This window comes from Lygodium microphyllum, chromosome 19 (assembly GCF_053477565.2).
Source record: "Lygodium microphyllum isolate KBCC chromosome 19, Lygodium_microphyllum_v1.1.10, whole genome shotgun sequence".
NCBI classification, from domain to species: Eukaryota; Viridiplantae; Streptophyta; class Polypodiopsida; order Schizaeales; family Lygodiaceae; genus Lygodium; species Lygodium microphyllum.
The window spans coordinates 38,030,722-38,058,372 of NC_141153.1; the positions used below are offsets into that span (position 1 = coordinate 38,030,722).

A 27,651-nucleotide genomic window follows, 5' to 3' on the forward strand; every position below is an offset into this window, starting at 1 on the left:
ACAAGGATGTAGTTTCTGATGAGCTAGCCTCATGGTATGGTGATCTGAATGCAGTGGTCTCTGATGGATAGCTAGCCCTACTTATGCTAAAAATTATCCTTCAACTAGTATGTCTATGAGTGGAGTGATAGGTGATGGTTCATCTACTATTAGTCCTTGGATAGGACGACTTTGCAATGGTGCTATTGCATCCACTAACACGGATATGTCACTGAGGGAGAGATTGGATAAAGGCAAAGAAAAGATGTTTGACAATGTGATTGGCCCACTTACAGCTAGATATGAGTCACCTGGCAGTGATAGTCGTGATAGTGAATTGGGCATACCATCAGTTATGATGCTTGGTGCGAGGCAAAGCAAGTATGTGCCGCCTCATGAGAGGCAAGCCCAGAGTGCACCACAGTTGAGGAGGTCTGAAAGGGTCTAAAAACTAGGTGATAGGCTAACATACAATGGGTATTCACCTAGACATTATGCATGTATGAATAAAGTGTCAGGCTACAAATAGCCTACAAAGTTCAGTGAGGTAGTTACATATGAGAATTGGTGTGCCACCATGGATGAGGAATACACAACATTGGCTGAAAATGAGACATGGGAATTAATTGGTCTATTTTTCTGAAGGAAAAGTACCCATTGGCTGCAAATGGGTTTATAAAGTAAAATGCAAGTTAGATGGCTCATTGGAAATGTATAAAGCCCAACTGATTGCAAAGGGATATGCATAGCAGTATGACCTAGATTATGAGGAGACTTTTAGCCTGGTTGCCAAGATGTCAACTATGAGAACAGTTATTGCATTAGTAGCTTTTAAGGGCTCAAAATTATGGAAGATAGATGTCAAAAATGCATTCTTGAATGGTGACTTGCTTGAAGAAGTGTATATGGAGCAGCCTGAAGGTTATGTACACCCTGACTATCTGATATATGTGTATAAATTGAAAAAGGCCTTGTATGGACTGAAACAAGCACCGAGAGCATGGAATGCTTGCATAAGCACTTATTTGCAATAGCTTGGTTTTCAGATAGGCCATGCAAATCACAGCCTATTTACAAAGAAGACAGAGCATGGTTATGTTTTTCTGGTGGTTTATGTCAATGATTTGATCATCAATGGAGATGATGATCATGGGATTGCTGAAATTAAAGCAATGTTGCATGTTGAATTCAAAGTCAAGGATCTTGGTGAGCTGTAGTACTTTCTTGGGATTGAGGTTGTGTCTACACCTCAAGGCATATGGTTATTACAAAAACAATATGCTTATGATAAGTTGTTGAAATATGGCATGACGGAGTGTAAAGCCATGGAAACACCATTGGATCAGAATGTCAAACTTGCAGTTGATATTGGGACTGAGATCGAGAATGTCACTATGTACAGATAGATGGTGGGTATCTTGATTTACCTTACTATTGCCCGTCCTGACTTGAGTTATGTAGTGGGGTTGAGTAGCCAATTTATGCAGAAACCTCATAAGCCACACTTAGATGTAGTCATGCAGATTATGCAGTACATGAAGAGTACTATTTATTATGGGTTGTTTTATGAGCATGGAAAATCATTCGACTTGATAGGTTATACGAATGCTGATTGGGCTAGTTGTCTCTATGACAGGAGGTCAACGAGTGGTTATTCTTTCAGTTTGAGTAGCAGTATGATCAGTTGGAGTAGTAAGAAGCAACTGACCATTGCTTTGTTTAGTACAAAGGCAAAATATAGGGGTGTAGCCTTAGCGGCATGCGAAGTAGTTTGGCTTGTGAAACTGCTATATGACTTGGGTATATAATTGGATAGCAAAGTCACATTGCATTGTGACAATCTCAATAGTGTGATGTTGGCTAGCAACCTTTCTATCATGCTAGATCCAAACACATAGAAGTTCATTACCATTTTATCAAGGAGATGGTACTTGCTGGAAAGATTGATCTACTCCATGTGAAGACAAAAGACCACGTAGTAGATATCTTTACCAAATCACTTGGTAAAGAGAATTTTATGCATTTCAGAGAGCTACTTGGAGTACAGTAGCTAGCTTGAGCTTGAGGGGGAGTGTTGAGAATCAAGCTCGTGATCAGTATCACTGACATGACCGACCTTATCTTAACAGTTGTCATCTTATCTGTCACTCTACATGTGCCTTGTAATAACTGAGTCGATCAAACTCAACCACAATTAGTGGTATGGTCAATTAGTGACCTAGTGTGTTTATCAGTTATGTGTGATTAGATTTCAGTAAGCATTATGGAAGAATGAGAAGAAGGGAACAAGAGAGTTCAATACTCTCTATTACAGTTCCATGTCTTTGTCTCTCTCTCCCTATGAATCTCGAACAAATTAATGCTCAAAGAAATAAAATTAAGGGTTCATGAATAGTATAGGAAACTTTGGAATATTCAAGATATGAAGGTAGAAAGTGGCGGCATTAAGAATAGGATATATGCAATGAAATAAGCTATTTGTAACTTCTTTCTTCATCTCAAAAAGTATTTTTTGAAGTATTTTCTATAATTGAGTGTTTTGATCTTGAATATAGAGATATCTTGCAACCCAATGAAGAAAGGGTACTGCACATAGAAAATTTCTTCTCAATAAGGAAGCTATCAAAGTGATCTTGAAGGATCAAAAGTACCAAAAGTTTGTAAACTAGAAAATTGAATCTTCTTGAAAGAAAAACAGATTTTAACCCAAGCAATATACAACCTCATTTGATGAGATAGCTATGTCCAATAGATGATGCACTACTATTTGCAAATCTCTTCAATTGAAGATAAAGGAATATAGGCTACATGAATCGATATTACCAAATACATTATCAATCAAAATCATATGAATGATTAAGTTCTATAGGTCCTAGGAGCTCTATTTTATATCAAGGATATGAACTATGGAGCAACAAGAGAGATGGTGGTATATAACAAATACAATAAGATAGTTTACAACTTGGAGGCCTTGTAACCATACTCTATTCCATTACTTGAAATTACTCCATATGAATTTGATGGCATCCTAAGATTTGTGCTCGAGCTCAATGAGTGTCAGATTATGAAGGATACAAAGCTAGAATAGGTTATCATCACCTTGATGAATATGATACTTGATCCAACAAATTCAAGGAAAATCCAAAATGGTTTAGTATCCAATTTGAGCATAATATATTTTCTCCAGGCTCCTTTGAGCTGAGAAATATATCTATCATGGAGTTTTTCTTACAATGATAGCATGGTTATGTCAAACTAAGAGTATTATATGCTTATAATGTGTGTGCACTCCATATTATAGTTGAGAATTTTGAAACCTTACATTGGATTTTTCATAAAATATATATATTGCAAATGATTAGTGAGTGAAGGAATGGGAGAATCTTGGAGGTCAAAAGATTTGGATGATACAAAGTAGAGTGGCATGCAACTAGAGATCCCAAGCCCTAAACTACATGTACAATCTTTCAAATGGATCCAATTCAAAGAGTCCATATATATATTGTATGCATAATGCAAAGCAGCTTGAGAAGAACAATTGGGAAAGGATGCTTGATAAGCACCTAAAAAATCCAAGTTTTAGGCCAATTTTAGACATTCCATTGTGGAGAGTCCATATTTGCATAGTGCACGGTCTTTATAAAATCATTGAGAATTTACTTTTCCTATATATGTGTTTTTTTCTACACAATACAACTAAGTCAATGTAAGTAAAGGAAATTGCAACTCTTGAGAAGGCATTGTCAAGCATTGGTTCACATGGTGAAAACACAAATATTAAAAAGGATGAGAAAATATCAAAGAATGGTTGAGGCATGCTGAAGATACTTTCCATTTGAGACCACAAAGTTTTTTACTTATACCAGTCTTAAATAATAATCCTTGCCAAAGTTATTATAGTTCATGTTAATGTGATTGAAGACATGAAAACCTAAATAAAGGCTCCCATTCTACAAATGCATCTAGATCAAATGGTTACATAACCAAATCGCACAAATAAGTGGTGATATATGTGAGTAAACAGGAAAGAGGAAAGTGGCTAGCCACATGTAGTTCCTCCTTTGTAAGAATCTTATGAAGCAATGGATGGTTTTGTAGATTGAAGAGCACTTCTAGTTCATGAGCCAAAATGATGGCATAGAGTGAAACATTAGAATGATATGTAGGATCAGCCTGTAGGTTACTAATGGCATGAAGTTGCTCAATAGTGGCTATAAGACAACTATTGGCATGAGCAATATCAAGTGGATGACTATACCAACAGTGTATCAAAAGGACGAGAAGTGGATCCTCTCCCTCTCTCTGAATCTCTTCATAAACAAAAGAAAGGGAGAAGTAAAGAAAATTGAAAATCAAAAGAGAAGAGAAAATACATTTACCTCAAAGCTTGAAGAAGAATCCTTTCATGCTTTCATAAACAAAAGAAATGGAGAAGCAAAGAAAATTGAAAAGTCAAAAGAGAAGAGAAAATGCATTTACCTCAAAGCTTGAAGAAGAATCCTTTCATGCTTCTCTCCTTCTTCTTTTCCTTCATGGGTTCCCTCCATCTCCTTTGTAGTTCTCTCTCTCTCTCTCTCTCACTCACTCTCTCTCTCTCTCTCTCTCTCTTTATTTTTCCTTCTTCTCTTTACTTTTCTATCTCCCTCTTTTTCCCTTTCTTCCTCCCCCTCCCTCTCTCTATTTTCCCTTCTTCCCTTTATTTTTCTATCTTTCTCTCCCTCCCTCTAGTTCTCTTTCTCCCTCTCTCCTCTCTCTCCTTTTCCCTTTCCTCTCTCTATTTTTCTCTTTAAATATTTATCTCCCTCCCTGCTTCTCTCCCTCTCCCTCTGCTTCTCCCTCTCCCTCTCTCTCTCTCTCTCTCTATATATATATATATATATATATATATATATATATATATCTCCCTCTCTACTTCTCTCTCTCCCTCCCCCTCTCTATTTTCCCTTCTTCCATTTATTTATCTCTCTTCCTCTCCCTCCCTATACACACACACACACACACACACACACACATATATATATATAAAATAGCAAATGATGCTTGTATGTATGCCTATAGAGGCTAGATGTATACCTAAAAGAGAGTGCCCATAAGAGGGTTTGTATGGAAGATATGAGAAAAGATTTATGCTCTAGAAGCTCTAGGGAGAGATGCCCTGAATCCCATAACCACGGTGAGGAAGAGTGGTACTATTGAAAAGCTATATAAGCATGTACTTGACACTCATTTCAAAAGCAATGGAGCTATCAATTTGAGTTACTCAAGACTGTATTTATGAGTCCAAGCTAATCTATCTTGGAACATAATTCACTTTAGTTACAATCTGTTCTCTCTATCATGTATTGTGTGTTTGATTTGCATCCACCATAGCTAACTAGCTTTAGATCCATGTTTCTCAACATGGTATTAGCAAAGCCAGGTTGAGCTAGGTAGCTAGTAGGTGAAGTTTCTCTCCTTCTATGAATTTCATGTCGCAAAAGATCCTCTACTAGTTCATTGGCTTCAAGCAAAGAAGGACTAGGCAGCTATCAACATCATCAATGAACCAGAGACCCTGCCTAGTGTTGGATCAAGAAGTCTACTTGCTATTAGTGACTTTTGACAAGTGCAGACAAGCCAAGGTATTTCAATACTGCAATATGATAGTCATACAAGGATGGCACAGTCTCAAGGTGCAATTGGTGATGTTGGTGGGGCACCAAAGACACGTGTAAGAGCTTGACCAGGTCAAGCAACTGATCCCCACAGTATTGCTAAGCGGCTCTGATGGGAGAGAATAGCAGAACGAATGAAGGCGCTTCAAGAGTTGGTTGCAAATTCTAATAAGATTGAAAATGCATCAATGCTTGATGAAACTACTGAGTATGTCAAGTTTTTGAAACTACAAGTGAAGGTCCTTAGTATGACCAGGCTTGGAGGTGCTGTTGTAGTTGCACCTCTTATTAGAGATCTACCTATTGATGAGGGAAAGAACACATTGGTACAAGCAACATTGGGTCAAAATTTAGGTCTTCTCAAGATGCCATGTTAGTAGCTGAACATGAAGTTGCGAGTCTGATGGAAGAAGATATGAGCACAACCATGTAATACCTTCAAAGGAAGGGCTTGTGTCTCATGCCCATATCATTGGCCCACAGCAATTTCAACCAGTTCAAGCCAAACTTCAAACAGTCACATTGAGCAAGTACTTAGCAGTAGCAAAAAACTACAAATGGGAATGTTCTTATCATTCCTTGCACACAGCAACAATCTGGCTACAAGCTTGATTATGCCACCTGCTACAGAAGCATATGGAATTAATGCCACAAATGCAAACACTGATTGCGCAATGAACCAAAGGGCCCACATGCAACTGATTGGTGTTGGAATAAGTAATGGTTCTGTATCATTAGCTCAATCATTAGCTTAGTTTGTTCAACCATTGAGCACCGGTAGTTATGACTCGACTTCACATTACACTAGCGGGCCATTTCTTTTTCTAAAGCAGAAGAGCAACTCACTCAACTATGAGTTACGATATTCACATCTATTGGTAGAATGATCTGGATCGGTGCAAAGAAAGGGGGCATGATAGACTAAGTGCAGGGTGCCACTGAGAAGGTCGAAAGCCAAGTGAAGCAAGCGATGTAGAGCTTGAAGGCCTCGGCTCAGCACATGGTTGAGGGCGTCAATGATAAGGTTGCTAGCCAAGCCAAAGAAAAGGATGTCTAGTTCGGAGACAACATCGAGAATAAGCCCAAAAGACCAGCTCCAAGGTCAGCGATGAGGCTGGCAACATCAAGGATGAGGCTTCTTCGGGAGCCAAGAAGCTAAAGGGAAAGGCTAAGAAGGCTAGTGATGAGGCTAGTCAGTTTGCCCATAACATGAAAGGGAAGGAAGTGGAGTCTTATCAGGAGAAGATTCAGAGAAGAAAGAGGACAAGGATGAAGGTGTTGGCCTCAGCAGCATTATCGATGGAAAAAACAAGAAGGGTCAATCATACACAGTAGGAACCTCCTCGGTGATGCATTCAATTGTGATATGCTCTTCAATGGTATCAATGAAGGGACCTACATGGTTTGGTGGTTGCGATTCATATTCAAAAGAACATTTTTACTAGAGGGACATAAAAGATGTCTTGGCTATAGTACTTCAAAACATCAAACCTTTTACGTGTGGAGAAACCAAATCTTCAATGATATTGGATGTGTGCTTGCTCTTATGTTTTCTTTTTATAGTAACCGCACTATTAGTATCACTTTCTTGTGAACCCATCATAGTCTCTTCATTAGGAGACAACAAAGTGCAACATACTCCTAAGAATGCAACTCATTTCACTTACCATGCCTCTGGATCCTTGTGTCTCTTTTTTTTGTTTTTTCCTTGAGTATTTTTGGTACAAACTTTTCTCATTGGAGGGGTATTCACCTTCTAGAGGGTCAAGGAAAATAGGTCATCTTCAATATACCTTTTTATCCCACTATTGCTCTATCTAGTAATCCTCATACATGCATTGATCCTCCTGCACATTTGCCCAGTCCTCACTCTCATGGAAGAGTTTTTAATAGTCCTCCTCTCCATCTACCCGTACATGAACCTAACTTTCAAATTCGCCATTACAAATCTTGAATGGATTAGCAAGATAGCACCACAGACATGCTACTAAAGAAGAATAGTGTAAACTACCTATACAAAATCCTCCATGCTACCAACTTCGTTGACTTCTAAGACTCTATATCTTGGTATAGCTTGAAATCATGGAAGACAATGCAAAACATTTTCTCTCTATGCTTTCTCTTTATCTCCTGGGTGTATTGGAAGAACAAATCGTGGTCCACTTGAATGTTATTGTAGTCCTCCCAACTAAAACCAATCTCTTTCCGTCATCTTGCAACATGGCCCAAAAGGTCTCTTGTCTTACCCAACTTCAAAATGGTGCATTTTCATCAGCTTGAATCAAAGATATGTTTTTTAATACCAATTCATCAAACTTATGATGCACATAATTTAGATGAACAAGAATAACCTATGTTCAGGCATGCCCATCAATGTTCGATTTTTTCTGTCAGAACCCTCCATGGCCTTCAATATCCTTACGCGATTTGCCTCATTTAGCTTTGAGGATGCCAATGTGTATACTCTCTCCTCGCTCAATACACCCTCTTTCTTGGAGCCCCACTCCAAGCATGAGACATTTTTGCATTGACAAACACATTGTTTCTTTGGACAAATGTAGTATAAGTACATATAGATGGCAGATACAAAGAGGTAGCAACTTGCTGATACCACTTCTCTCCAAGACTAGGATCTGCAACTCTTAGCAAATGTCTAGTTTTCTTGACGAGCTTTTCAGACACTATAGTACACCTCACCCCACTTGGTTCTAAACTCAAAGTCAGAGAGTTGTGTATGTTTCTATTCGATCGATCGTACTGCCATATCATACTCATACTACACTTGGTAATTAGGGACAACATCATTGCATTAGGAAAAAATGCATAAGGAAAAACATTGTTAAGATATCTTGAAGAACTTACTACCTTCCACATAAGATGGGCCAATGCAATCAATGGTGCCTTGTACCATGCAAGAATGGGCATCGGCTTTCTGTGCACTTGCACCCATGTCTTTCCCTCATCAGTTAGCTTGTCAAAAATAGTTGAGTGGTCAGCTTGCCCTAGCATCCTTACTTCACAAACAAGGTCTGGATACAAGGTATGGAAAAACCCCTTTTGTGTCAACCTATATACATTCTATATTAGGATCTCATGAATATGGTCCATTGCATACCTATTTGTACAAGAAATAACTAACAAAATCTCCCCCTTTGCTTGTAACAATTCCAATCTCTAAATACACATTCTTCATATGAACCTCCTCTTAGGAGGCCAAAAGGATAATTCATGGGGGAATAATGGCAAATTTTTTTAATTATCCCTCTTAGCCAACTGTCATGCTGGAGGAGAGGGGAATAGCAAGGGAAATTAAGCTCCTTTGCTAGAGCTCACAAGGGGGTAAAAATCCATGCATTGAGCCGTGTGGGGGCGTGAAGGTCCCCTCCCTCAGCTATAAATGCCATGGGGGTGAGTAGGAGGGGGAGAAAACAGGACGCTGCCTGGCCGTGAGGAAGGGGAAAGAAGGAGAACATACTTCGTGCATGCAAAGGCCGTGTGAGAGGGAGGGAGTGGAGCCGCTTGAAGATCGCCATCAGCCATCATTGAAGCTGCCGCCATCTGCCGCCGTCGTTCCGGCACTACCCGCCAGCTGCCGCCATTAGACTGTCATCCGCCCTTCCTCCACGTGTTGCAAGCTTCTTGCAGAAGCTTCCAAGAAGCTTCTTGGAAGCTTCTAAGGGGAGAAGCTAAGCCCCCCTTCATGTGGCTTCCTTAAAGCCCTCCTTTAGAAGGTTTTTTTTAAAAACCCTTTTCCCCCCTTTTTGTCCACCAAGTGCATCTTAAAACTTTCCCCTCCCCAAGATTTAAACCCCATTCCCGTGCATTCCCCCCCCCCCTTCTCCACGGAAATAACCCTCTTTAAGGTCTTTTACACCCTTTGCCCCCCTTTTCCAATCTGCTAAAGTCCATTTAGTACCCCCTTTCCCATGGAGTCCTATCCGAGGCCTTTAGGAAGCCTCGTCAAGCCCTTTTTTTTTCCCCTTGGATTGCCCACAAGCTCCCAATAGCCCGAGTGCTAAAACCCTCCCCGTGGACCTTCCCTATTGCCTTTCAAGCGGGTTCTTGTTATCCTGGGATCTTTTAAAAATCCCCTTTGCCTTCACAAAGCAAATCTTTTACACCCCTTCTTCCTCAAAGTTTGAGGAAACCTATAAAGCCTTCTAAAGCCGACTCTGAAAGACAGTGCAATTGGTCACAAAGGGATTTTTGCATTCGAACAAGATGGGTCAAGATCATAAATCTGCATCCAAGACGAAAAGGCCGCATTCGCAATGGCTCCTAAGAAAGCACAAGGCACAACCGTAGGAGGATCATCTCCTAACATCCATGTGGACATTTCACCACAAGTCCAGGTTCTTCTTCCTAAATTTGATTAACGTCGTAATATTTCAATTATGCATGAATCATTTGAGGAATAAGGATGCATGTTTTTTCGATTGAAAATACTTTGGCTAATAGATCACAATTGAGGGATTCGGTCATTAGTATATTTCAATAAAACGAACAAAATAAAGTGAGCATAAGATTTCTATGCATTTCTAGCAAGTCGTTTTTATGCATTGCAAAGTAATGAAATTAGATTAGTTAATGTCCATTTTTTCAAAACGGAATTATCATAGTACACTTCGATTAAGCATGGAAGGAATAAACCACATATTGCATTATTGAACATCTTTTTCGAAATGATTCTTAAAGAACAACCAAAAATCAACAAAAATAGCTAAATATATAGTCATTTCAACATTCAATGTATCCCCACACTTAATAAGGGAGTGTTCTCGCAACCTTAGAAAATGAGAATAAAAGCTCAAAATACTAGCTCTTCACTATATCTTCAACATTGATACCGATTGAAGGGTACAACAATACACATGCAGAAGTATCTTCAGATTGAGCATTCACATGAGCAAATTGAAGATAAGAGTTTGAACATGTTGAGGAAGTTTCCAATGACCCAAGAATGAGAGGCCAATTAAATATAGGTCCTATCATAGAATCATGTAAGTCCACTACTATCAACAAAGGATGTCAATATCAAATCCAAGAGTGTCCAATACATGCTGAGGTAGAAGAAGATTGATATATTCCATATAAGGTGGAATAGAAATGAGGGTAAAACATTGAAGAGGTGGATATGATAGATCATAGAAAGATGGAAAGTGTAAGGGTAATGATGTTGAAAATGTAGGAAATAATATTAAAAAGGCTTTCAGTGATTCAAAACAAAAATTGGAAGGAATAGGAGGAACAACAAGAGAAGGATCTATAGGAGGAGAAGAGGTAGTAGGATAAACACAGATGAAAATATGTGAAATTTTAGTAGCCTGAAAAATATTTGAATATATTTGAAAAAATAAATATTTTTGTATTTTATACATCAAGAAAAAGGAGTAATATATATCTGAACAATGCAATCACATTTGCATCACTCCATCCATAGTTTGCATGTATATCTAGGAGTGCAAGGAGCATCCTTAAATGAGATACTTAGTTCCCATCATAATGTGGTATGAAGGTTCTCTTAGTGGATTTGATGACCTTGTATCCATGGGTAGCAATGCATTGATTCATAGGCTCCGTCTCAAGCTCCAAAATTTAAGGAAGGTTTGGACAATCCCCAATGCCTTCTAGTGTTCAGAGTATAGTTGGCAAAGTGCTCTCTAATGGGTTTATCAACTCAGGTGTTCCTTTCATTGTATCCCATAAACTCTTCTTAGAGCTATAATAGATACATCACTTGATGGATGGGGACGTCCCTGTGGACATTTGCAGGGCTAGGTTTGATTGCAAAGCATGAATAATACAAATTATGCTCACCATTAACTCAAAGTCTAAGACCTTTTGATCAATGGTTTCTGATTGAACCCCCAAAGTGTTCCACATTGTCTATAAACAATAAATGTTTTTGTTGAAATGTAAGCTTGTATTGAGTGCATGGACATGGGACATGATAATTGTGATATGTCTCTCGATCTTGAATGTCATGGCCCTCATTATTTTCCATCCTATCTATATCATGGCAAACAATACACTTCTCTCTTTTCCTTAAACTATTTATTTCTTCCCCTATCCTCTATCTTTGTTTCTCTCCCCCTTCCCACTCATTATCTCTCTCTTTCCTCCTATTTCTTTCTTTTTCTCTCTCTATTTTTTATTTTTATTTTTGCTTTATATTTTTTAATTTATTATTTTTGTCTTTGTTTTTGTTTCTTTTGTTTTTCTCTCCCCCCTTTGCATCTTTATTTTTCCCCTCCTCTCTCTTTGTTTCTCCTCTCCCTCTCCCTCCCTTTGCATCTTTATTTTTCTCTCAATCCCTCTATTTATCTCTCTCTTTCCCACTCTTTTCTCGCATCTTTTTTTCTCTCTCCCTCCCTTTGCATCTTTATTTTTTTCTCTCCCTCTATTTATCTCTCTCTTTTTCCCTCTTTTTCACATCTTTATATGTCTCCCCCTTCCCCTCTCTCCTTGTTTCTCTCAACCTCACCCTCTCCCCCTCCAACCCTTTATTTTTTAAAATTTTATTTCTTTATTTTTATTTTTTTCTCCATGTCCTGTATTTCTTTATTTTTCTCTCTACTCTCTACATTTCTATTTCTCTCCTTCCCCCATCTTTTTGTTTCTATTTTTTTCTCCCCATCCCTCCATCTCTGTATTTTTCTCTCTTCCCCTCTCTCTCTATCTCTTTGATTCTCTATCCCCAATCCCTTTCTCTTGTCTTATCTTATTCTCTCTCTCTCTCTCTCTCTCTTTCTCTCTCCTTGTTTCATTACAAGGGAATGGAGAGATAGTGACGGCAATTTTGCGATGCAAAATAGCGGTGTCGATATTTGCATCGCAAATAGCGTCACTATTAGCAATGCTTATTGTGATACAAATCGAGATGCCGATCTGAGGAAAAAAAAGAGCCAAAAACCCGAGCGTAACATTTGCTACAAACATTTTCAAGAGAATGAAAGAGAGAGTAAGAGAGATCGTCGCCTTCTTAAGTGGGAGAGTGAGACCAAGAGGAAAAGAGAGAGAAGGAGAGCTCCTCACCGCCACCGTCATTCGGAAAGAAGAGAGATAAGTGCACAAGGAGAAAGAAGGAACATTGTGAAGAGGAGGCAGAAAAGAAATAATTCTTAAGCCTTTGTGGTAGATACATTACCTCTTTTTTCTTTGGTTTTATCTTCTTCTTTTTTTTGTGATGAGATACATTGAAAGAGAGAGAGGAAGAGAGGGAGAACAAGGAAGGAAGAGGAAGGGAGAAGGAGAGAGAGAAAAAGTATCAAAGGAGAGGAGAAAGAGAGAGAGAAAGGGTGGAAGAGTAACAAAGAGAGAGAGGAAGAGAGAAATGAGATATGAAGGGAGGAAGAGAGGAGAATGAGTAAGAGAAATGACGGGGGGAGAGAAACAAAGAGAAAGGAAACAAAGAAAGAGAAAGGCAAAAAGAAAGAGAGGGGGGAGAGAAAGAGAAAGGGGAGTAAAGGAAGAGGTGGAAGAAAAGGGTGAGGTAAAGAGAGGAAGGAGAGTGAAAAGAAAAGAGGGAGACAAAGCATGGAGAAAAAGAGATAGAATGAGGAAGAAAAAGAGAGATAGAGAGAACAATAAATAGAGAGCGAGAGAGAGGGAAAGTGAAATGGAAAAAATGAGAGAATTAGAGTGAATGGAATGATTAAAAAAATAAAGGGAGAGAGTGCCTTTCAATGTCCGCATTTTATAAGTTTTTAAATTTCTCTTTGATTTTGATTGTAAGATGCGTTGAGTGAGAGTGGAGAGGAAAAGAGAGAAAGCGATAGAGAGAAGGGAGGGAAAGAGAAAGAGAGAATAAGTGAGAGTGGGGAGGGAAGATGGGGGAGAGAAAGAAACATTGAGAGAGAGAGAGAGAGAGAAAGAGAGGGCAAGAGAGAAACAAAGAAGGATCAAGGAAGGCAAATAAAAAAAGAGAAAGAGAGAGAAAAATAGGGGTGGGGAGAGAAACAAAGAAGGATGAAGGGAGGCAAATCAAAAAAGGGAAATAGAGAGAGAAAGAGGGGTGGAGAGAGAAATAGAGAGAGGGATAGATAAAGACACAGAGACATGAATAGAAAAGGAATAGACAAAGAGAGATGAAGGGAGGCAAACAAATAAAGGGAAAGGTAGAGAAAGAGGATTAGAGATTTAAATGGATGAAGATCACCAATGAGGGGAAAAAAAACCTATTTTTTGTCGTAAGTAGACCAAATGGAAAAATGATGATGATTGTGATGTCCAAGGTCATAAGGTGTATCTTAATCACAGTGTGTCCCATGTTCTTGCACGCAATGCAAGCTGGCTGCGTTGCTTGTCCATAGAGCACATACGATGCTTTGGTGAGTTTCAATTGGAGATCAGTAACGAGACAATCTTAGAATTACTTTGAGCCAATGGTAAGAAATGTGTGTATCAATCATACTTTACATTTGCAAAGTAATTGAATATCATTACAAAAATATTAGTTGAGCTTGTGAAATTTATACACAAGGGTGACACTTCATTCCAAGAAATGCACCTATTGCAACCCATTAAAAGAGTTCATGGGCGTGCAATGGATGGAGTACCTAAGCCGATAGACCAATTGGAGGGTACACTATAGACTACACCCTCGATACCAAAGGAGACAATGAGCCTTTTGGGCCTTCCCCCAATCTTGGAGCCTCGAATGGAGGCAATGATCGATGCATTAATGACCAAGGATGATGAGTTATTTGATCCAATGAGCAAGGAAGTGGCCATACCATTATATGATAGCTACTGAGTATGTGAAGGTTATAGAGGGAAAAAAAATTTAGGTGATAGGACATGTAGCCTTGCCATCCTTCTAGCATATACACTAAATATTCTTACATAATTCATTTACGAATGTAATATACACCTAACATCCAAAAATTGTGCATCAAATTCTCTAAAAACAAGGAACCTATTGATTGCAAAAACTAAATATAATCAATTCAAAAAAGTATTACTTAAGGAGCTTTTTTTTCACTTGCTTAGGCCCGAGGAAAAGAGCTAATTCTAGTTGCAAAAGCTAGATATAATCACTTTGAAAAAGTATTATTCAAAGAGAATTTTCATTACTTGCTTAGGCTTGAGAAGAACAGCTTCACTTCAAGCTTTCATAGTAGTTAGATCGTGAGATATGAATAAGCCTCCCATTGATCTTCCGCTCACTCCATCTTATTGCAAACTTATTCAAGTCTTTTTGGGGGAGTATTTGGGCATTTGCAAGAGTTATACCATGGCATTGGAGCCAAAAACACCTATATAGGGAGTAGTAGTGACTCTGAGCTCTACTTCTTCCTTCTTATTTTTACATAAGTTTAAGTCATCTTCTATCTCTTCTTCCTTGGCCTTTAGGCTTTGATCTATCTTTTTTGGCTCTTCTTATTCTAGCTTATCTTCTTCCTTTGGCTTCCTAGCTCTCCACACTCTTTCTTCTAGCTTGGCTCCTTCCTTTCTTTCTACTTGCTTAATCCTTTTCCTAACTTTCTTTTTCTTGTTTTCTTCTACTTGTTTCTACATATAATTCTCTAACTTTTCTTTCTCTTTTAGCATACTCTTTGCTAACTCTACTTGTTCTTTTATCTATTTTCTTTTCTTTTTTTGTCTCATATTGATCTTCTTTATGGCTCCATCTAATAAGTCTTCTTCTTCTTCCTCTTCTTCTTCCCTATCTTCTTCTTCTATCTCCTCCCATATTTTCAGGGTTCTATTATTCAACTATCTTTCTATCTGATCATCATTGAATCTTGTGGGCTTGGTTGGTTGTTAGGGTTGGAGCTATTGACTCAAGGTTTTCCAAGATCTAGGGTAAGCTCCTTCTCACTCTTCTGTTATTCCTTGGGTTATTGGGATAGAGGTGTTCCAAGATCTACTCTAAGCTCATCCTCTCCTTTTTCTTCTTCTTTATCTTCTAACTCTTCATTTTTCTCTTCTCCTTCACCTATATTGTTATCTAAGGTAGAAGTGTTGGATCCATGTAGTGAATGCCCTAGTCCAGGTGCTTTCATCCTTCCATTCTCATTTTCTAGGTCTATCTACTCATCTACTTCTTTATCATCCTCTTCATCAAAGGCATCTCATGCCTCACAAGAGGGCACCAAGGTGGCCTCACTCTCAATCTTAATGGATGGAGGTGTTCCAAGATCAACATCGGGCTCATCCTTCCACTTTTGAAACTCCATTTCTTGACCTAAAACATGTGGATGCAAGGATTTATCCTTTTGACATGCACACCTATCTTCATTTTCTTTCTTATATCCTAACTCCATCATAATACTTTTTACCTTTGAATATACTTGGAATACATCAAATATATATATTTTTTGAATTTCTCCTTCTCACGCGGCGGTGCATCGTGCTGGAAGTGTAGAGGGGGAATAGAGGAGCCAGCAAGTTCCTCGCTAGAGCTTGCTCAGCTCCACGAGCATGCACAAGGACACGCGTGAGGGGAGGATTCCCTCCCCTCCCCTATTGCTCTTTGGGGAGAGTAGGCTTGGGGGAGGAAGGACGAAACCATTGCTCTGCTCATGTCACTGCCGAGCGTGTGGAGGAAGGAAGAAAGGGGGAAAGTTGGAGCTAGGCATGCGGGAGGCTGGCAAGGAGCTGCGGTTAGAGCTGGCACCTTGCGCCTGTGGGAAGAAGGACGCCATCTCGAAGTCAGGCGAACTTTCACTTCCCATCGTCACCGTCAAAAATCCCCCCCCCACGTGGCTACAGAAGCTTCAAGAAGCTTCTTGAAGCTTCTAAGGGGGGGCTCCTTAAGCCGCCTTCCTATACTTCATAAATCCATTCACCCCCCCTCCTGGTTTTACCCCTTAGAAATCCTTTCACCCCGCCCCGGTCTTAAGGCCTCAACCCCTTTCCGTGGGCTGTTAAACCCCCACACCCCTTGGCCTCATAACCCACAAATCCCTTCTCCGTGCCTAAATTTGTAAAGTCCCTTCTTGTGTTTCTTTGAAACCATGTTACACCCCCTCATATTCCTTTTTTTTAACACTTTCCCCCTAAGGACTTACCCAAGTGTTCCCTTTTCCTTACATACCCTTCTCCCTCCCCCGTACTATAAGCCTTCACCCTTCACCTTTTCCTTTCACCTTGGTTTAAATCCCTAAAACCTTTACTACGTCATGTCCTAAAACCTCTCTAAAAATCCCCCTTCCTATACCTTTTACCCCAAGCCCAAAGTTCTTCCAAGGTTCATATGGTTGCGAAGCCACAATCGCCCATAACCTTTTTTGTCGTGTATATATCCTATAGCGCCTTCTGAGGCTTTATAAACCTTTCCCTCTCCGAAGAAGCTAAGACCTTAAAGGTCTTGTTACCCCTTTCTCGTGGTCAATCCTTTAAAGTGCTCCTTGCCTCGAAAGTGAGATGGTGGAAATTCGAAAGGGAAGGTAAAAGCTGCCTTTACGTTCGAAGGATTACAACTACGATGCTGCCTAAGAAAGTCCAAGGAGTAGCTGCAGAAGGGTCATCTCCCGGTATCCATGTGGATATCTCACCCCAAAACCAGTTTTTTCCTTGGTTTTTTATACCGGTTTTAATTCAATCATGCAAGAGGAATTGTTAGGATAAGACATAGTTGTCCTAGTTATTTACGATGAAGGAATTTAGTTTAATTAAACATGCAAAATGGATAATGTATAAAACATAGTTTTCCTTCAAATAGCATTATGCATTGAAACGAATTATGAGCAAGATTATTTACCACTAAAGTAGCATATTTTGGATAAATCTTGAAGGTATAAAAACTGCATCTTGCACCATTAACCCCTATTCTTTTTACAATGAATCATCATAGAAGGTGAAATTCATGAGGTTTCTTACATTGCTTAAACTCTAGGAAGTCATCATTGCTAACTACATATCTTAGCAAGGGAAAGATTGTTTATTTTGCAAGAGTTTTGTTCGCAAGGTAAAAAAGGAAGTTTAATTGAATTTACCTAAAAGTAATAAAGTTTAGGACTGAAAAATCAATTGTCACATGGATAAAAAATCGTGCCGAGGTGATCTCGATATTACCTTCTAAAAGTTAACTGAATTAATATAAACTTAGAAATACTTATGCTGCGAAATATGCATTGGGAATGATTCAAATCCAAGAAACGTTTATACCTTAAATACTTGTCCACCTTCCCTAATTGTAGGGTCAATTAAATCGTAAACGTAAAAGAACTAGGGTTTGTCCCTAAGGTTCTTAAAGAAAATAATATAAGGAAACCCTAGGTCTGACAAACGTTAGTTTAAAGAAACTGAAACGGATTGTTTCATCGCATATTACGATGGAGGACTTGCACAGCAAGTACGAAGTCATATGGTCTTGTGATTGATTCACAAGAAGAAAGGTTAAATACCCTCAACAAGGATGGCGGATCCTTGCGCAAGTTATCTTGCAGAAAGTATGTATTCTTTGATATCCTTCTAAGTAAGGAAGGTTAAAACCGGAAACTAAAGTATCCAATGAACTTTAGGGATGACCAAGTTGGGTTAATAGGGTACGCCCTAACCTAGAATATAAGGGATCTTGCCAAGTTGCAAGACACCCTGGAACGGGCGCTGATGCATTCAAAAGGAAAGGATCATTCCTTAGTAGTTTGCCAACAACAAAATCAGTTAACGGAAATGTTTGTGCTTGCTAGAGATTTTAGAGCACTGTTTTGACTTATGAATTATAAGTTAAATGAATATCTATACTTCAGGTTGAAGGCCTGAAGGGAGAGGCAGCTTCAGTTACCCCCGACTGCCTGTGTAACCCTAACCAAGGGGGTTGTTGACCGCGCTGAGAATGTGGATCGAACCCACTGGGAGAGGTCTCTCCGTTGAGCTCTACTTGGAGCACGAGGACGCTTGAGTGCAAGGGGGGGCTCTGGCCATAAATCCCTTGCCTTCCCGATCGTGTACAGGAGGCTAACGTGACTCGGGATTGGATCTCGAGGCCCGCATACTAGTTTACGGGCGTAAGCTTGGAATAGTAATCCCTATGGATTACTGGATAGCCTTCGGGCGGATTATGGACAAGCCTACGGGCAGAACTCCTTGTATTTCAAAAATAAATATTATGATATGTTAATAAAAACTTGTTTGATATTGTTTTTCTATGCCACGTGATAAGATTACGTGAAGGAACCAGTGCTTAACGGTTTAATTAAAGAAGCTGATTGTTACATGTCAAATTAACATGTTAGATAAATACATAACTAAAAAAAATCGAGGAAAGTGCAGAGGATGGGCCATGGGTCCGTCCTACGGTTGGGTGATCCCGGTTAGCCGAGAACTTTTCTCAAATCTTGAAGAACAACAGGATGATCGTCAAAGGACACGAACAACAAAAGCGTTGACCTAGAGTTATGTCTTAACCGATTTATGTTGTTTTAGGGGAACAGAATGGGACTATGCCTTATGGCAGAGAGGTTGAGCTTTGCATCCCTCTCGTTTCCCATTCTCCTTGAACCAAGTGCAACGTGAATCCGCTTCAGACCTGGTGTTTGTGCGTAAAGTATTTCGCTTGGGTCTGATGCTAGTTACTGTCAGGTAATGACCAATCAAGAAAACCCTAATTTCGGTCGATCCTAAGTGGGAATGGCCAGGATACTTCCACTACGTGGCAGACGCGGGAAGCCCTAGATCGCAAATCCCATAACATTCCATGGGAGTGCCGGGCAGAAATTTCTAGACATCCTTTCCAATGGACTGCTAAGACGTGTCCTGGATGATGCTAGTGGACACGTTACAGTTGGTATGAGAGCCAACCAACAACGGAAATTGTTTTTATGAGATCTCAATAATATGAAGTAAAGAAATTATTGCTGTCCAAATATTTCCTTACCTTCAATGCTGTCTTGCAGAATTATGAAGCGTGGAACAAGTTTTTGGTATTTCGAGTCATGTTTATGACTGCAATGCATTCTCCGCTTTACAGACAAAGAATTGGGATGATGAACATCTTGGAGGAAATTTATAATCCATCACCTTTATACATGGAACGAAGATGGACGGGTGCTTCAGGAATCTACTATATAGCCACCCACCGGTTTGCTTATCTACAGACCAACCTAAAAAGGATCAAGTGGTTGGAAGACTTGAAAGTCGTGAAGCTGTTTGTTTTTGTGGAAGCTCACGTAAATTTGACTTTACATATTCGTGGTTGGAGGGTTGAAATGAACTCATATGTATATGAGGAAGTAACTCGTGTAATCCCCACCGACAGGATTAAAGTGTTGGACCGCCATGAGAAGTATGGATTCCAATGGAAAGGATATCCTGAACTTCCAATGACTTACTGATTCATCAAGATCCATGACCCAAAACCCTACTATTATACAGTTCTTGTAGATAAATGCAATACAACATTGTTCTCCCCAAACTAAATGTAACAATTGGCTTATCATCACATGAAACGTTGTATTGGAAAGGGCTATGCCCATGTATATACAAATAAAGACTTGTTTTTATCAATGTCCGACTGTGCATAAGAGTTGATAAAAAGTTAAGTAGCTACATTGTTTACGAGATAGCTGAATTAAAGATATGCTAACGTTGATTATCGTATAATAACATTAAGAAAACCTTTATTCACGCACAACCCCAGGTACAGGTTCCTAATTCGCCTCCTACATCAAGTATTGTTGTGATCCAGGAGAAGAAGTTCCTTCTCAAACAGATTAAGCCACCCGAGTTTGACGGGAGAGGCAGATTCGTCCAGGCTGATGTTGAAATTTGGATTGAATCCATGGAGGATTACTTCAAAGCAACTAGTACTGCACCCACCAATCAGGCTATGCTCGCCAAATTAAAACTCACCCGTGAAGCCAGACTTTGGTGGAAGCAATGGTGTAGGGATCAAGGGATTGCAGAGGGATCCATTACCTGGGAGAAGCTGAAGAAAGCTGTGCAGGGAAGATACTTACCACCTGCATATCGCACGCAGAAAATGAACGAGTTCTACGAGCTAAAACAGCTAGGACTCACTCTTGACGCATACTACTCTAAATTCACTTCACTTTTAAAGTATGCACCATAGATAGACATGACACAACAGGTATCCAAATTTTGCGCGGGCTTAAATCCACCAGTAAATACCTGTCTCGAATCTATGCGTCCATCAGATCTTTAGAATGCACTCATTTGAGCGGTGCCTATAATTCAAGAGGTGCAAGCTAGACCAAGGGGTAACAAAACTTGGTCTTATAGTGACCCGAACAGAGGAGCATTCAGACCTCAAATGAAGAGAGTTCAAGGTCATAATCAGGGACAAAGAAAGAAAGCAAGGATGAATAACGTCAACAACTTTGTTCCTACTCAAAGTAATGGCTAAAATCTCCATTGTTTCCACTGCAACGAACCCGGTCACTTCAAGAGGCAATGTCCTAAGCTCGGCGGAGGACATCGCCAAGTGCCTTTCCAAGGAACAGGCCGTGGTCAAGGAGCCGCTACCCGAGGAAGAGGAAGAACTGCCTGCATTGCCAATAGGCAAATGTGCGAAGGAGGGGAAGAAGAAGATCCAACCATGGAAGTAGAATTCGAAAGAGCGATAGTCCATGCCACTTTGCACAGGAAAGGGCTGAATTGCCAGTTCTCGGTGATTCAGACACCATCGGACTATCAAGGTAAAGGTTTCAAAACCTTGATTGATTGTGGCAGTACACATTCCTTTATCTCTCCAGCATGTGCAAAAAGATTAGGAATAGCCACATTAGAAGCATCTACCCTGCTTGTGGAATTGGCAAATGGTCGTGAAGTTACTTGTACGAGGCAAGCTGCTAAGGTGAAATTCTTTCTTGGAGGAAAGAAGACTTTGGTTAAATTTAGAGTCATGAATTTAGGTACCCATGAGTGTCTACTCGGAATGGATTGGCTTAGGCCCAACGACGCCCACATTCACTGTGGAAAGGGTCAAGTTTCCTTTCGAAACTCTGAAAGGGTATTAGTCACAACTCAAGGTGAGGCAGGAGTGCCAAGAATCCAATTGGCCAAAATATCTCGGATCATAAAAGGAGTCAGAAAAGGATTACCTGTTTACTTGATCAAACTCAACAAGTTAGATAAAAAACAAGAGTCTCATGAAGGACCTTCTTGGCTAAAGGAATACGTGGACGTATTCCCTAAAGAATTGACTGAACTTCCACATCAAAGAGAAGTGGATCATGAGATTAGGTTAGTGCCCGAAGATGCACCAATTGCCAAGAGACCTTATAGAATGTCCATACCAGAAGCAATTGAGCTGAAGGAAAAACTCAAGCAACTGTTAGATCAGGGCTACATCCAGCCTAGAAATTCACCGTGGGGAGCTCCAATACTATTCCAGAAAAAGAAAGATGGGACATTTCGACTATGTATTGATTACTGAGGGTTGAATCAATCAACAATCAAGAAAAAGTATCCTATTCCTACAATAGATGAGCTTTTTGATTGTCTTCAGGGTGCAAAGATATTTTCCAAGATTGATCTCAGGTTACTATCAGATAAGGATCAAGGAAGAAGATATCTCAAAGACGGCCTTCAATACAAGATATGGGCACTTTGAGTTCCTGGTTATGTCATTTGGTCTTACGAATGCACCTGCCACCTTCAATAGATTAATACAGGATATCTTTAGGCCATATCTTGATGATTTCGTGCTTGTCTTCTTCGATGACACTTTAGTCTATTCTAAACAGGAAGAAGATCATGAACCTCAACTGCGGATTGTCCTTGAGACAATGAGATCACATAAGCTATATGCAAAAATGAAAAAGTGTGCATTTTTCAAGCGTCAGATTGAATATCTGGGATTCATAGTATCATCAGAAGGAATATCAGTAGACCTAGCCAAGGTCAGAGATGTGCTTGAATGGCCAATACCAGTATCCGTCAAAGAGATATGCAGCTTTCTTGGATTGACAGGATGGTATAGGGTCTTCATAAAAAACTATGCTTTGATTACAGCACCTCTGACGGATTTACTGAAGAAGCAGACTTCTATTGCATGGTCAGCTCCCGAACAAATTAGCTTCGACAGATTGAAGCAAAGTTTGGTATCAGCACCTATTTTAAAACTTCCAGACCTTAATAAGGAGTTCGAGGTAGTAGCTGATGCTAGCATTCTTGCCTTGGGGTATGTACTTATGCAGGAAGGTCATCCAGTAGCATACTCTTCAAGGAAATTGAACAACCATGAAAAGAATTATGCTACGCATTATCTGGAATTACTAGCTCTCATCCATGCTCTAAAACTTTGGAGACACTACCTGGTGGGTAACAAGTTTACTCTAGTAACCGACCATAAGAGCCTCAAATGGATCTTTACCCAGAACGAGCTCAACATGAGGCAACGTCGGTGGATTGAAGTGTTGGAGGAATATGATTTTGAAATCAAGTACCGACCAAGGAAAGAGAATGTAGTTGCCGATGCACTTAGTCACAAGGCATTCCTAAATTCCCTAATCTTGCAGAATCCATCAACGGCCAGATCTCTAGCTACAAAAGTATCTATGCCAAACAACCCTATACTTGAGTTAGCTAGAGAGGAAGCATGCCATGAGTTGGCCTACCAAACAGTGCTAAAGGAGATCTCTACCAAGGAGCAGAATCAAAAGTTGCAAGCTAAGTATCAGGAATTTTCCATTGATAATGGACTTGCCTACTACAGAACAAGGCTGTGTATACCAACAAGCCAGTCACTTAAGCAGAAGATAATGTGGGAAGCTCATGATTCCCCTTTCACAGGTCATCTTGGGTATGCCGAGACTCTTAATGCAGTTAGGAAGAGCTACCATTGGGAGAGTCTCAAAGGTGACGTTCTCAAATATGTCACTAAGTGTTTGTCTTGCCAACGTATCAAAGCCAAACATGTCATGATGCCAGGGAAATTGCAACCGCTTGACATCCTCCAAATTAAATAGGAATTCATCAGTATGGATTTTGTTGTAGGTTTACCCCAAGTCTAGGGAGGATACAACTCCATCATGGTTGTGGTTGACATGCTTACCAAGGTTGCACACTATATTTTAGTAAAGACAAACTATAAAGCCTCTGACATTGCAAGGTTGTTTATCAAAGAGATATTCAAGCTACATGGGTTACCCAGAAGAATTATTAGTGACCGAGATTCTCTCTTCACATCACACTTCTGGAGAGCTATCTTTGAAGCTATTCGGACTCAACTCAGTTTTAGCACCGCCTACCACCCCCAAATAGATGGCCAAACAAAGCGAGTAAACCAAGTCATCAAGGATATGCTTAGGGCATACTGTTGTCGAGAGCCGAAGAGGTGGATTCAATACTTGCCATTGGTAGAATTTGCATACAATGCTTCTTATCGGCAGAGCATTCAGATGACTCCATTCCAAGCATTGTATGGTCATGATTGTCGAAGTCCCCTAAATTTTTCCGATCCAGCCTTAAGGGTTGAAGCTTCAAGACAGATGTTGGAAGACATGGATGATCAAATAATGTCAATAAGACAAGACATACAAGCGGCCAAGGATAGACAAAAGGCATACGCGGATTTGAAGCATCATGAAAGAGTCTCCGAAGAAGGAGACATGGTCTTCATTCGCATACGCCCTATAAAAGGGTTCTCTATCCCTAGGAGATTGCAAGAAGCTAAGTCCAAGGTATTGTGGGCCGTACAAAATCCTCAAATTCCTAGGACCCAATGCTTATAGATTGCAACTCCTTGAGAACCTAAAGGTTCACAGTGTATTCCATTTCAGCCTATTGAAAAAATATGTACCCAACCCTAACCATATACTTGATGACCAACAAATTGTAATGCCTAATCAAGGAGTCCTTGAACTAAGGCCTGATAGGATCTTAGATGTGAGGGAGAGACAATTAAGATCTAGAACCTTGAGAGAATGCCTCGTCTAGTGGAAAGATTATCCCGAAGAGGATGCCACTTGGATAGAAGAAGACACTCTCAACCATCAATATCCCCAGTTTATCTCGAGATGAGGACATCTCGATTCCTCTAAGGGGGAGAGAACGTAATATATTAAATATATATATATATTGAATTTCTCCTTCTCATGCGGCAGCGCATCGTGCTGGACGTGTAGAGGGGGGATAGAGGAGCCAACAAGCTCCTCGTTGGAGCTTGCTCGGCTCCACGAGCATGCACAGGGACACGCATGAGAGGAGGATTCCCTCCCCTCCCCTATATAAATGAGGGAGAGTAACCTTGGGGAAGGAAGGACGAAACCATTTCCCTATTAGTGTCGCTGTCGAGCGTGTGGAGGAAGGAAGAAAGGGGGAAAGTTGGAGTTGGGCCTGCGGGAGGCTCGCGAGGAGTTGCGGTCAGAGGCGGCACCCTGTGCCTGTGGGAAGAAGGACGCTATCTCGACGCTAGACGGACTTTCACTTCCCGTCGTCGCCGTCAAAAATCCCCCCCCACGTGGCTATAGAAGCTTCAAGAAGCTTCTTGAAGCTTCTAAGGGGGGGCTCCTTAAGCCCCCTTCCTATACTTCATAAATCCATTCACCCCCCCTTCTCAGTTTTACCCCTTAGAAATCCTTTCACCCCACCCTGGTCTTAAGGCCTCAACCCCTTTTTGTGGGCCATTAAACCCCCACACCCCTTGGCCTCATAACCCACAAATCCCTTCCCCGTGCGGAAATTTGTAAAGTCCCTTCTTGTGTTTCTTTGAAACCGTGTTACACCCCCTCATATTCCTTTTTTTTAACACTTTCCCCTTAAGGACTTACCCCCGTGTTTCCTTTTCCTTACATACCCTTTTCCCTCCCCCATACTATAAGCCTTAACCCTTCACCATTCCCTTTCACCCTGGTTTAAATCCCTAAAACTTTACTACACCATGTCCTAAAACCTCTCTAAAAATCCCCCTTCCTATACCTTTTACCCCAAGCCCAAAGTTCTCCCAAGGTTCATATGGTTGCGAAGCCACAATCGCCCATAACCTTTTTTGTCGTGTATATACCCTATAGGGCCTTCTGAGGCTTTATAAACCTTTCTTTCTCCAAAGAAGCTAAGACCTTAAAGGTCTTGTTACCTCTTTCTCGTGGTCAATCCTTTAAACGGCTCCTTGCCTCGAAAGTGAGACGGTGGAAATCCGAAAGGGAGGGTAAAAGCTGCCTTCACGTTCAAAGGATTACAACAGCGATGCCACCTAAGAAAGTCCAAGGAGTAGCTGCGGGAGGGTCATCTCCCGGTATCCATGTGGATATCTCACCCGAAAACCAGGTTTTTCCTTGGTTTTTTTATACTGGTTTTAATTCAATCATGCAAGAGGAATTGTTAGAATAAGATATAGTTTTCCTAGTTATTTACGATGAAGGAATTTAGTTTAATTAAACATGCAAAATGGATAATGTATAAAACATAGTTTTCCTTCAAATAGCATTATGCATTGAAACGAATTATGATCAAGATTATTTACCACTAAAGTAGCATATTTTGGCTAAATCTTGAAGCTATAAAAACTGCATCTTGCACCATTAACCCCTATTCTTTTTACAACAAATCATCATAGAAGGTGAAATTCATGAAAGGTTTCTTACGTTGCTTAAACTCTAGGAAGTCATCATTGCTAACTACATATCTTAGCAAGGGAAAGATTGTTTATTTTGCAAGAGTTTCGTTCGCAAGGAAAAAAAGGAAGTTTAATTGAATTTACCTAAAAGCAATAAAGTTTAGGACTGAAAAATCAATTGTCACATAGATAACAAATCGTGCCGAGGTGATCTCGATATTACCTTCTAAAAGTTAACTGAATTAATAGAAACTTAGAAATACTTATGCTGCAAAATATGCATTGGGAATGATTTAAATCCAAGAAACTTGTATGGTCAATTAAATCGTAAACGTAAAAGAACTAGGGTTTGTCCTTGAGGTTCTTAAAGAAAATAATATAAGGAAACCCCAGGTCTGACAAACGTCAATTTAAAGAAACTGAAACGGATTGTTTCATTGCATATTACGATGCAGGACTTGCACAGCAAGTACGAAGTCATATGGTCTTGTGATTGATTGACAAGAAGAAAGGTTAAATACCCTCAACAAGGATGGCGGATCCTTGCGCAAGTTATCTTGCAAAAAGTATGTATTCTTTGATATCCTTCTAAGTAAGGAAGGTTAAAACCGGAAACTAAAGTACCCAATGAACTTTAGGGTTGACCAAGTTGGGTTAATAGGGTACGCCCTAACCCAGAATATAAGGGATCTTGCCAAGTTGCAAGACACCCTGGAATGAGCGCTGATGCATTCAAAAGGAAAGGATCATTCCTTAGCAGTTTTCCAACAACAAGATCGGTTAATGAAAATATTTGTGCTTGCTGGAGATTTTAGACCACTGTTTGATTTATGAATTACAAGTTAAATGAATATCTATACTTCAGGTTGAAGGCCTGAAGGGAGAGGCAGCTTTAGTTACCCTCGACTGCCTGCCTGACCCTAACCAAGGGGGTTATTGATCACACCGGGAATGTGGACCGAACCCACTGCGAGAGGTCTCTCCGTTGAGCTCTACTTGGAGCAAGAGGATGCTTGGGTGCTAGAGGGGGCTCTGGCCGTAAATCCCTCGCCTTCCGGGTCCTGCACAGGAGGCTAACGTGACTCGGGATTGGATCTCGAGGCCCGTATACTAGTTTACAGGCGGAAGCTTGGAATAGTGATCCCTGTGGATTACTGGATAGCCTTGGGAAGATTATGGACAAGCCTATAGGAAAAACTCCTTGTATTTCAAAAATAAATATGATGATATGTTAATAAAGAACTTGTTTGATATTGTTTTTCTATGTCACGTAATAAGATTACGTGAAGGAACCAGTGCTTAACAGTTTAATTAAAGAAGGTGATTGTTACATGTCAAATTAACGTGTTAGATAATTACATAACCAAAACAAATCGAGGTAAGTGCGGAGGATGGGCCATGGGTCCATCCTACGGTTGGGTGGTCCCGGTTAGCCAATAACTTTTCTCAAATCTTGAAGAACAACGGGACAAAAGCGTTGACCTAGAGTTATGTCTTAACTGATTTACGTTGTTTTAGGGGAACGGAATGGGACTATGCCTTATGGCAGAG

The 27,651-nt window shown here is 40.1% G+C and overlaps 1 pseudogene; it reads left to right on the forward strand.

Annotated features, from left to right (window-relative positions):
• The first annotated feature begins 205 nt into the window (after window positions 1-205).
• On the forward strand, window positions 206-6,388 carry LOC148019766 (uncharacterized; annotated as a pseudogene).
• The last annotated feature ends 21,263 nt before the right edge of the window (window positions 6,389-27,651 follow it).